Genomic DNA, 12,500 nt, shown 5'->3' on the forward strand with positions numbered 1-12,500 from the left:
AATGACGCAAAATAGTGTCCACCATTACAGCAATGTTAACCGAGGTTCGGATATCAGAGCTGCATATATTTATGCGAAGTGACTATTCTCACCCCCCGGATGCTAGTCTTCATAATAGTAGTCCAGTAGTCCACAATTGTTGTATGTTTAATCCAAAGGTTGTCATGCAGTAATTTGTTAAGTTTCTTGTCACAAGTTGCACAATTAAAAAAAAAAATTAATCAAATCCAAATCGAAAAAAGCCGGCGACGTTCTTTTCGGTAATCCAATCGGCCGGGGGGGGGGGGGGGGGTGAGAATAGAGGCAGCCATATTTATGTGTACCATCTGTGCAAGTCGATTGATCGGCACTCTACCTATATTAGTCCGTTCCCTTAATGGAAAAATTGTGCAAATCGTGTAACCAGCATGAAATTTTCACACAAAGTGCAGAATTTTATAAGGATTTCGAAAATAGGTGGCTCCAAGTTGAAATATAGCTGGAACCACGAGTTATTGCCCTTTAAAGGTGACAAAATACATTTTTTCAACATTTTATTTTTTTTCCTCAAAAAATTACGGTTTTATAAATATTTTATAATGATGTGGTTATTTTGCTATTCCCTTGCGTACTTTGGACTAAGAAAATATTTTTCCATTTGAATTTTATTGAAATATATAAGAAAATACAAAATTCAATTGGGATTTTTCAGGAAATAAAAAAAAATATATATCTCCTTCCTGGAAACTGTTTAAATGGTTTAGAATCTGACATATAGTTGAAATGCCATGCATTTCAAAAACATTTTTTAATCTTCACATCCTCTAAAATCAAGCAATATTAATTTGATTTAAAAAAAAAAAACAATAATAGACAATTCAACTGCCAAAGCAAGTACCCCTTCTCCTCCCGACAAACACGTACAATCACTCTCAAAATAAGAGTACAATGTATCTCTATCATATAGCAAATAACACGTTTAAATTTATATGTATTGTACAATACATATTTATTCAATGAAGAATTGAACCATTTAAAACATTTTTTTTCTGTGTACATATTTAACAGCAGCATTATTATAGATTTACATCCCTTTTTTAAAATTACATAGTTTGTTGAAAACATACAATTGAAAAACGTGTTTAAAGTCAATCATTGTCTCTAGAACATTGACCATTGCAGGCACATAACAGAGTACATGGAAGAGATGCCTTAACACAATTGCATCTTTTGGAGCATCCCTTTGATGAACAGTTACATTTAATCAGATTTTGTGAGGCATGTGTAAGGTCAGTCAAAGTGGACCACTTTGGCATCCCATCTTCTTTCCAACCAAAATCTGATTTGGAAGGAAGACTAGGGTCTTTAGCAAGTGGGCGTTTCCATACATAACCAGCTTGGTAAACTGCTCGATTTAAATGCTGTTTGAGAGCTTCACGAGTTGGTGGCATATTGTCTGGAAGGCGTGACTTTTTTGTAAAAAGTTCACGCCGGCATTCATTGACAGCAGATAAGTTGGTTGCTCTGTCAAACAACAAACAGACAAATCTCTGGATGATGTTGAAATACTTGTCTCTTTATAGAACTGGCAAATTCTTTTACTAGTTTCAGCTGTAATATCTTTTACCCTAGCATAGGAAATTGATAAACCCAGAGCAGACAGTTTATCAATAAGACCTTTCTTTCTGGTTTTGGCAAAAACCATGACTCCTAAATAAACGGGGATTGGGGTTTCATTGGACAACTGTTTTCTAGTGCTACCTGAATTTTGCGGGCTTTTGCTGTTGTGGTTCAACATGATAAGCTGTGAAATTGTCATGGTATGTCGATTCTGATGACCTAAACTTAGCGAACACTGACCACTTCAAATGCCATTCACAATTTTCACTAATTTGTGTGGTACACTATTGACAATGCTATCATGATCTATATTGAGGGGTGATATGAATGTATGATTTCTTATTTCTGCTCTTATAATATCAACTGCTTTTTGTATTGCAAGATCATCATTTGAATCTAAATCGGCAATAGCTGCTTGTGAAATAATATTCCCCTCTTTGAAAGTAAGCAACACTTCCCGCCCATCCCTGTATTCCATTAAAGAAGGAACTCTCGATAGTAAATTTTCTTTGAATCTAGTTTTATGTACATATACATCCGACCAATTTATGGCATTTAATTTTGACAAAAGTAAATTGTAGAGATCATTCAGCTTAAACACAACATTTGTGTCTGTGCGAGCATGTTGTTGATCAATAAAATTGACAATATCCTGTGTGCATTTTCCAATGTGTGTTTTGTATTTGTTGTCTGAAGTATTTTTACATCTAAAATCGTCTGCTCTTCTGTGGAACAGTATAAGGCAAGGCTTATGATACTTTGCTTCCACCGCAATAAGATCACCCTCCGCAAATACTCTAAGAATACTTGTATCTGAAAGAAGGACAGCTTCCTCGTAGACTTTTTGTGAGAGAGCAAGAGTCCGGACCTCAGTCAATTCCCCTTCACAGCCCTTACAAAACAAGTAGTGTTTGCTTACATGTGATTTGTTTAATATGCCTCTTGTATCAGGACTTGCAACTGCTTCACTATTACATTTATTTATCTTCTTTGCAAGCCTTTTGAGTTTTGATTTATCTTCTTTGCAAGCCTTTTGAGTTTTGATTTATGAAACCTGTGTCTGCAATGCTTATGGTAAAGTCCATCATTGTCTCTCAAAAAATTAGCAAGACATTTCACAGGTTGGTTTATATTGAATTTCAATGCTATTGGCAATCTACCTGAGTCATGAAAAAGTTTGATATCCTCCGAAATGGCAACATACGTGTCTTCAATACAATTTAACTTGGTTGCTTTTTTAGGGTTTGTGAGAGGAGAATTTTCAATGGTTTCTTGACAAACAGACACTTCGACAGTCAATTTCAGGGGAAGCTTGATCGAGTCTTGGAACTTTGTTCCGATTGTTACAGTCGACAATGGATGTCTGCCGCTTCTTTCCTCCTGCCATATTAGCGCATTCTAGGAAGGAAAGAAAAATAAAACAAAACCCCATGACATACTCAAGAGACAATATTTAAAGTTATTTCATACAAAGTGTGAATTACGTAATTACAGAAAATATTATCATCTTAAGGCGATATAGGGTAGCTTGAGAGCTGACAGAATGAACAAGTTTGTGTGCGTGCGAGTGTGTGTGTGTGTGTGTGTGTGTGTGTATGCGTGTGAGTGTGTATTTGTGTGTGTGTTTGATGGGGCTTGGATAGCTCAGTGGTAAGATTCTCTGCAAAACAAAAAAAATAACAAAACAACAACAACAACAACACACACACACACACACACACACACACACAACGAACACATACTTCCAAATACCTGTTAAAATGGAACTTTAGTCCTTGCAATCTTGACTATTCAACAAATCAAACTAGCATTCCAATTTGACGAGGTCCCCAGGCATGATGCTTATTATTTTTAAGGAAACAAAGGACTGTGTGGCTGGCAAGTAGAAATATAACAAACAAGTCAATACACTGTTTAAAAAAAAAACCTGAATAAGCAAAAGGTAAAACAATGTGTGTGAATATTAGTGTGTATTTGCAGAATTATATGTGGAGATGTTCTTTTTTTGATCAACTGAGTTAATAATAAATTAGTTATCTTTTTTTTTCTCGGGCAGCAGTAATGATAAACACCGTTATTCTATCATCAATCATCGACAGGCTAATCTATATCGAATCGAATCTAAAAGGGTCTAAATTTAGTACTTACTGACATAACACATGTAACTTATATTATACTAAGATAGAAAAATATGTTCAGATCCAAGCATGGGCCATAATCTTACTCAATCTATTGCAATCTGGAGGCTTATTGTGTGTGTGTAGAATGATATTACTGTGACTCAGCTTTGATCTGACCCAATTCTTTTTTCACAACTCAATTCTTTTGTCATACGAGTACATTGCGCGATACTTATCGCACTAGCATGCGCATAAAGTAAAATAACATCACGATGATATAAGACATTTATAATAGATGAAAAAGATTGTTCCTTACCTTTTCAACGAATTTCGATTGCACAAAATAAAATTGTAGTTTGTTGACATCGTTCAAAAGACAAAACTCATTCTCTCAGTTATTTCTTAGACAACACATGATGCCATTGTCGGTAGATTGAGCTGTCGTTATCTCGAAGGGAGAGGCGGTGACAGATGACAAAACCGCATTTCGATTTAGCATTATTGTACTGTACAGACTGGTTGAAAGGAACCTCTTTAACTGTTTTAAATATTTTTTTAGTCTCTTGTTTTTTTTTTCGTTTACAGGCGCTAAGACATCCTAGTATAGGTCGTCCTAATGACTCATAGTTTTGTTGCACGGGCAAAAAAGGACAATTTTTATTGGGGTTTTTGTCTGCGGTCAGAAGACAAAAAATTGTTTTTAAATAATTAAAAGCTACATTTTTGGTAAATAATAATGGAAAACATTAAAACAAAAATATCTCCACGATCAAAAACTAATCAAGATGTTCTTAATGGGTGAGAATGTTTGTTTTTTATACTTTTGTCATCGAGCGCCAAAACGTCGCAAAGTGCGCGTTTTCACTAGACTTTACGACGAATTTTAAGGTCTTTTCAATAAAAAATGGTATTTGGAGCCACCTATTTTTCGAATCTTCATAATTTTCTGCACCAATTTGTATACTTAGTTTGCTGGTTACAAAAAGTGCACAAAACGCACGGAACTTGCCGCTAAGAAAACGGACTATATCCTAAAATTTTAATAAAGCTATTACTAGGTTGTAACGGCGGGTCGCATTTCCATAACCTTGACCTTGTTTACATTCCATATATCCAAAAAACGCCAGACGAGAGACGCGCAAAGTTCTTGTTGCCCATTGTCAAGGCTAACACGCTGTGTGTTCGGTGTACCCTGCCCTTTGTGCAAACTGTATGTATCCGAGGGGAAAAGGGGGAAAGGGGGAGGCGGGGGGGGGGGGGGGGGGGGGGTGTGAAGGTAGGGGGTAATTTTTTAAAATTTTTATATCATTACTTTTTCTTAAATTATGTGTGTTATCTAGTGTTGGGTTATTTGATCGCTTTTACTCGATCGACGACCGAGCGCCAAGCCAAGAGTCAGTGCTCGATCTCAATGCCGGAAGAGCGAGTTAGTAAAACGATCACTCGATCGTAAAACGATCAGGCGGGTTGTGAGCTTGAGACGATCTTGACACGTGAGACGAGCTTGAGACGATCAGGATTCGAGCGAGCGGAGGGGTAACGAGTGTTTCGAATCATTTCAAATTCAAACGATCACAGTTTGCCATCCGATACCAATCGCCAATGTTTGCACACGGTAGTCTGGTTTTTCCACAGCCCTCACTCCTTGTCAGATGTTAGTGTGTCTGGGTGGCAGTGGCAGGGAAATTCGTATAGGTGTATCACGCGTGTGTGACAAGACTTCATTAAACCTACTAAAGTTTGACTATCACACACACACACACACACACACACACACACACACACACACACACTAAGGCTATTTCTATGACACACACGCATCCCTCTATCAATGAACACTCCTACAGTAGGCCAAGTGCGGCTATGTGGTCTCGTCATGACGTAACTTTAGGTAGTACTCTAGTCGACCATGGGTCTCGTGCATTATAATGGTCAAGTGGTATGACACCCGCTTTGGGATCGGAAAGTCCTGGGTTCGAGCCTCGCGCTCGGTGCATAGTTGAGTCTTTGGACAAGGCTCTTTACTCACATTCTCTCACCGTACTCAGGTGTAAAATGAGTACCTGGCCGTTAACATCGTTCTCTTTGTCTGAAAAATTGTAATATCGCCTAACAGGCGGCATGTCCCGTCCTACATATTAAATGTTGCTGTTGACCGGGGACCCCTTTACAAAGCGCTTTAATCACATTTAGTGGATATTGTAAAGCTCAATTTTTTAAAGTAAAACATTAGCTTTGAATATGGAATGTTTCAATTTTAGATGCCTGTGTATTCTTTGTTAGTTCCCATCATCATCATCATCATCATCATCATCATCATCATCAGGGGCAGCGGTACGGTCTTTGGTTGGCACCCGAAAGGTACCGAGTTCGATCACCCGCCGCTGAGTGGTCTTGAGCAAGTCACCTTGCCCTAACTAAATTTGCGGCGCTGCACTGCGGCTATCGCTTGGGTTATTCCAGTCTTCCCTTAGAATAGACCCGAAAGACGAATCTCCCCTATGGGATGAATAAAGGGAAATATGTTTAATTTATTTATCATCACCATCATATCAGCGGGATCATCATCATCACCACCACCACCACCCTAATAATAATGGATAAAATAAATATCAACACATTTCAATGTAATAATCAATCTAAAATCAATCAGTGCTCCTAAAAGACCCTTTGATTTCTTTGTCTAATTCGTTCCATACTTTTGGAGTCCCGACAAAGAAAGATTTTCAGCTAACTATAGTTTATATATGGGAATATTAATCAGTCGTTTATATTGGAAACGAGTTGTCTAGCAGGTGTATTAGTTCAAAGCGCATTTCCAAGGATTTACCATGCTCAATGAACTTCACAATATTTAATTTAATTTATTCCTCCGGCACGCCATATCGACCATACATCCATTTCGTACAGTAGGTACCGATCGCTGTTTGGAGTCTTTTTGTATTAAAGCTCTTTACAATACCCGTCATTGCTTATAAGATAAGAATACATTCACACCTGAGTCAAGTGCCTGACACACGGACTTAATGTCTGGATCACAATTTTCAACAATCACTGTCACTCATCCGGCCATTGACAAGGCTTGATTTTGTGCCAAGAGACACCGTACCACTGAGCGACCGAACAAATAATCACCATCTGCGCCATCGTCATCATCATCATCATTATCATCATCCTCATCACAGCCGTAACAGCCAGCAAAACCACAATCATCATCTTCGGGTCCGGTCTATCCGTGTGGGGGGTGGGGGTGGAACCTGCTAAAGTATTTCATTTTTTAAACAGAAACACGATAATCATCATCATCATCGTCATCCATTGTCGTCGGCATCGTTATCATCGTGTCCGGGCAATCCGTGTGTGTCTGGGTGTGGAACCTGCTAAATATTTTTATTATCTACCTACCTAATAAAAACACACCATTCTTGTTCATTTATTTTTCAAATAATGAAATGAAAGACACGACCTTTCCCGCACACACAAGAGGCGATGACGACCAGTGACAAATTATGGGAGGTGGGGGCGGCCGACAACTTTTGGCGCGACATAAATATGAAATGTTAAGGTGACAGCGGGATGATGGTGGTGGGAAAATGGGGGGGGGGGGGGGGGTCTCAACCCTTCACCATCAACAACTGTTTGATGGCGTGTGTGTGTGTGTGTGTGTGTGTGTGTGTGTGTGTGTGTGTATGTGTGTGTGATGCGACGAACGATCATAATCAAGGCTGCCAGACAGCCAGATTTCTTCTTGCCCAAGTAGTCAAATAGACCCCAAATAGCCAAACACCACAAGCATTCTGACTCCCTTGAAAAACTCATTTGTTTTGATTAACAAAACAATCGACTACAGTTGGATAAACTTATCTTTTCATTTTTTTAAAATAAAATATATATTTTTTTAAAATGAATAATAATAGAAAAGCGTTTCTTAGTAACCAATTTTGAACTTGGCCATCTGGCAGCCCCCATCATAACCAGCTGCAGTCAAGCCAGCCACAGACATAAGAGAGGGAGGGGTATGTGAAGTTTCCTGTGGCAAACGAGTTGCTCGTGTTTTTTTTTTCAAACGAATCACTGCTCGATGACGTCACTGACTCGAAACCCGCCCGAAACCGACTCGATTTTAGAGGACTCGATCGAAAACCCGCTCGATTTGATCGTTTCAAACTCGACCCAGCACTACGTTGTTGCTGGGTTAGCCTAGGCCTATAAGATTATATAAGCAGTATGTGAGCCAACGCACGTAAAGAATAATACCTACTAAATGGAAGGGCTTCGTGACATCGTCATTGATAAGGGGGTGAAAACAATGACTGAGAGAGGCACGGGGATATCATTAAAACATCCGGCTTAGAATTAATTTGATTTTATATTTATCGTCTCTCTTCTCTCTCTCTCTCTCTCTCTCTCTCTCTCTCTCTCTCTCTCTCTCTCTCTCTCTCTCTCTCTCTCTCTCGTTGCCTCGTTGTTCTCAATCATTCTCTCTCGAACTATCTTTTTCTCTATTTTCCTACCTCTCTCTCCCTCCCTCACAAAAATACACACACACAGTTACATACACACACACACATGCACTCTCTTTGTCTCACACATTCTTCCTTTCCCCTTTCCTCTGATTTGTTTCTATCGTTCTCTCTCTCTCTCTCTCTCTCTCTCTCTCTCTCTCTCTCTCTCTCTCACACACACACACTTTCTCATTTTCTCTTTATATATATCTGAAACGCTCTCTCAATTTCTCTTTTTCTCTCTCATACACACCTCTCACCTTCTCTCTCTCTCTCTCTCTCTCTCTCTCTCTCTCTCTCTCTCTCGTTGCCTCGTTGTTCTCAATCATTCTCTCTCTAACTATCTTTTTCTCTATTTTCCTTCCTCTCTCTCCCTCCCTCACAAAAATACACACACACAGTTACACACACACACATATGCACTCTCTTTGTCTCACACATTCTTCCTTTTCCCTTTCCTCTGATTTGTTTCTATCGTTCTCTCTCTCTCTCTCTCTCTCTCTCTCTCTCTCTCTATCTCTCTCTCTCTCACTTTCTCATTTTCTCTTTCTCTCTCTCATACACACTCTCTCACTTTCTCTTTTTCTCTCTCTCTCACTGACTCTCTATCATTCTCTCTCTCTTTCACTCTCTCCCTCTTTCACCCGCTCTCACCCTCACACACTCTCTCTCATTCTATCTCCCTCACTTTCCCTCTCTCTCACTCTATCACCCTCATTCTCTCTCTCACTCTCTCTCTCTCTCGCCCTCTCCCTATCTCATACACACGCTCTCGCTTTCTCTCTCTCTCTCTCTCTCTCTCTCTCTCTCTCTCTCATACACACGCTCTCGCTTTCTCTTTCTCTCTCTCTCTCTCTCTCTCTCTCTCTCTCTCTCTCTATCTATCTATCTATCTATCTATCTATCTATCTATCTATCTATCTATCTATCTCTCTCTCTCTCTCTTAAAAACTAAAAAAAAAAAACTTTAAACAACAACACAATAGATTGCTCGTAGAATCTTCAGTCCCCTTTTTCAACAAATTCCCTTTGATTTACTTGTCCTTTTGTGCGTTTAACTTCAGATCTACTCTTTTCCCCTTTCATTCCCTTTTTTACTGGCGCTGAAATGACTTAAACGTATTCAAACGCCGTAAAATTCCTAAAAACAAAACAAAACGAAATATTAAAAAAATTTACAATGAATAAACAAAACAAAACAAACAACAATAAAAACCCAACAAACTTATATATTGAATTCTAATATATATCATTTTTTTTTCTCTTTTCCTTCTCTCTTATCGAATCCGCCACTTTAGGCTTCAGGGAAGGGGGGTGCACCGCGGAACAGGCCATGAGCAAGGGTACGAGAAAAAACAGCAAACAGGTGCTGTATTTATAGACCTATCAGCGGCTTATTATACGGTCTGGTGCGAAGGGTTAATGCCAGCGACATCTATATTATTATGTAGTCCTAGGATAATGCTCGAACTTGCAAAGATCATAAGGTGCAAAAAGACCTTGAAGTTGTTCTCTTCTATCTTAGGGGAAAGACAATTCCACGTCGCGCTGGGAGACGCTACGAGTATTGTAAGGAAATTGAAGAATGGGGTCCCTCAGGGTTCGGTACTTTCGCCAATGTTGCATTTCATTTTTCAATCGCCTGTGTTGTAATGTTGCGGGTTGCCCAGTTTGTCACAGGCTCGTTTGTCACTGACCCAGTTTGTCAAAATCCCAGTTTGTCAGAGATCCAGTAAATACTCAAAACATCCGCCAGCCGGATATAACCTATTTACACACATATCAACACACAAAATTATTTGTAACCTTAAACGTTTATAGTCTGATTAATAGAATTTAGGCTCTCTCCCACGTTACTAAATGTTCAATATTGGTCCCAAAATTTATCACAATACCCCAGTCAAACAGTTTCCTACAAGAGCATCGTTAAGTCTATAAATATAAAAATATCAGAAGAATTTTTTAAAATGTAGTTTATAATAATTGAGTTTTTATATAGGGAAATATCCAACTAAACGTGCTCAACGCGCTTTACATGGGGTCTCTGGCCAACACTCTAAGGCCTGGGAAATTCGTCATTTGGCCACCCTATTGCTAAATTCATTTGCGTGCACCTTCAAATTTTATTACCAATAATCTTTGAAGGCTCAAAAGATTCGTCTCGATCTATATTAACTCACTCAATCCGAGAGACTTTTGCTACTTTTCGAAATTGGAAAAAAATGTATTAAAAATGAGCATTTACACAGATAGTCTTATTCAAATAGACCGTCTATCATTAACAAACAAAAACAAAAAATCATTAACTTCGATACTACGTCTATAATTTGTCTCAGAGAATGTAATAAATAGGCATGGAGAAAAAGTAACCCGGGTAAACTACGGATATAGTCGGTGTTAGGGTTGAGTGAGTTAATTTCCACAATACCTGTTTGTAATAGTAATAGCCTATATTTCTCCCCAAATATTTCGGATTCTCCACTACTAATCTTATAAAATATCAATAAAAATGCGAAATAATAGGCGAGTGGATAGGCTACGGGAGCCTAGAGAATTTTGACGGGAAAAAAAAAAAAAATTCTGAATCACAATGTTGTGTATTACTTCCCTTTGTTTTTATTATTCAAGTGACGTAACAAGTAATGGTGACCCAACTAAATACAAGTTCAGTTGCGCAGGAATACAATCAAATGGTTTGTCTATTAATGGCATGTTCTCTTAATGAAAGATTCCATTGAATAATTACACAATTTCTAAATTCATTACACAGTAATCTTTGCTGATTGTTATTTTTAAATTGAAGGTGTAATAATCTCTGCGGCAATGTGGTCTAGTGGTATGACACTCGCTTTCGGATCGGAAGGTCCTGGGTACGAGCCTCGCGCTCGGCGCATAGTTGAGTCCTTAGAAAAAGCTCTTTACTCACATTCTCTCACCGTACTCAGGTGTAAAATGAGTACCTGGCCGTTAACAGAGTTGCCTTTGTCCGAAAATTTGTAATATCGCCTAACAGGCGTCATGTCCCGTCCTACATGTTAAATGTTTCTGTTGACCAGGGACCCCTTGTAAAGCGCTTTGAGCACATTTAGTGGATATTGCGCTATATAAAAGCTCAATTTAAAAAAAAAATAATGTTTAAACTTGTATTGATTGTCGGTACTCGTTCTTGATAAAAGCACCTATAAAGTCTATTTATAGTCAAGAACTCGATGACGATAAAAGCACCTATAAAGTCTATCTATAGTCAAGAACTCGATGACGATAAAAGCACCTATAAAGTCTATCTATAGTCAAGAACTCGATGACGATAAAAGCACCTATAAAGTCTATCTATAGTCAAGAACTCGATGACGATAAAAGCACCTATAAAGTCTATCTATAGTCAAAACTCGATACATAAAAGCACCTATAAAGTCTATCTATAGTCAAGAACCGATGACGATAAAAGCACCTATAAAGTCATCTATAGTCAAAACTCGATACGATAAAACACCTAAACTAAAGTCACTAATCAAGAACTCGATGACGATAAAAGCACCTATAAGTCTACTATAGTCAAGAATCGATGACGATAAAGCCTAAATCTATACAAGACCGATGACGATAAAAGCACTTAAAGTCTATCTATATCAAGAACTCGATGCGATAAAAGCACCTATAAGTATCTATAGTCAAGAACCGATGACGATAAACACTATAAGTCTATCTATATCAAGAACTCGATGACGATAAAAGCACTATAAAGTCATCTATAGTCAAGACCGATGACGATAAAAGCACCTATAAGTCATCTATAGTCAAAACTCGATGACGATAAAAGCACCTATAAACTACTTATCAAGAACTCGATGACGATAAAGCACCTATAAAGTCTATCTATATCAAGACTCGATACGATAAGCACCTATAAGTCTATCTAATCAAGACTCGATACGATAAAAGCACCTATAAAGTCTATCAAGTCAAGACCGACGAAAAACACTATAAAGTATCATATCAAGAACTCGATATAAAAGCACCTAAAATCTACTATAGTCAGAATCGATGACGAAAAAGCACCTATAAAGTCATCTATAGTCAAACTCGATACGATAAAAGCCTATAAAGTCTATCTATAGTCAAGAACACATAAAGCACTATAAAGCTATCAATCAAAATCATGACGATAAGACAAAAGTATCTAAGTCAAAATCAGAAAAGACATAAACACTAAAGTCTCATAAAAGACTTAAAGTTCTTAGTCAAGAACTCGAGAAAGACATAAAGTCATCTATAA

The 12,500-nt window shown here is 38.1% G+C and overlaps 2 protein-coding genes and 1 pseudogene across 7 annotated transcripts in view; 1 reads left to right on the forward strand and 2 right to left on the reverse strand.

Moving 5' to 3' along the window:
• LOC144957085 (uncharacterized) overlaps window positions 1-1,798 on the reverse strand; it is a 10,082-nt pseudogene extending 8,284 nt beyond the window's left edge.
• LOC144956890 (uncharacterized) overlaps window positions 1-12,500 on the reverse strand; it is a 602,990-nt gene that overhangs the window by 231,265 nt on the left and 359,225 nt on the right. The window lies entirely within an intron of this gene.
• LOC144957330 (uncharacterized) overlaps window positions 1-12,500 on the forward strand; it is a 190,961-nt gene that overhangs the window by 89,996 nt on the left and 88,465 nt on the right. The window lies entirely within an intron of this gene.

This window comes from Berghia stephanieae, chromosome 11 (genome assembly GCF_034508935.2).
Source record: "Berghia stephanieae isolate SIO BIC M18660-M18661 chromosome 11, UCSD_Bste_1.3, whole genome shotgun sequence".
NCBI lineage: Eukaryota > Metazoa > Mollusca > Gastropoda > Nudibranchia > Aeolidiidae > Berghia > Berghia stephanieae.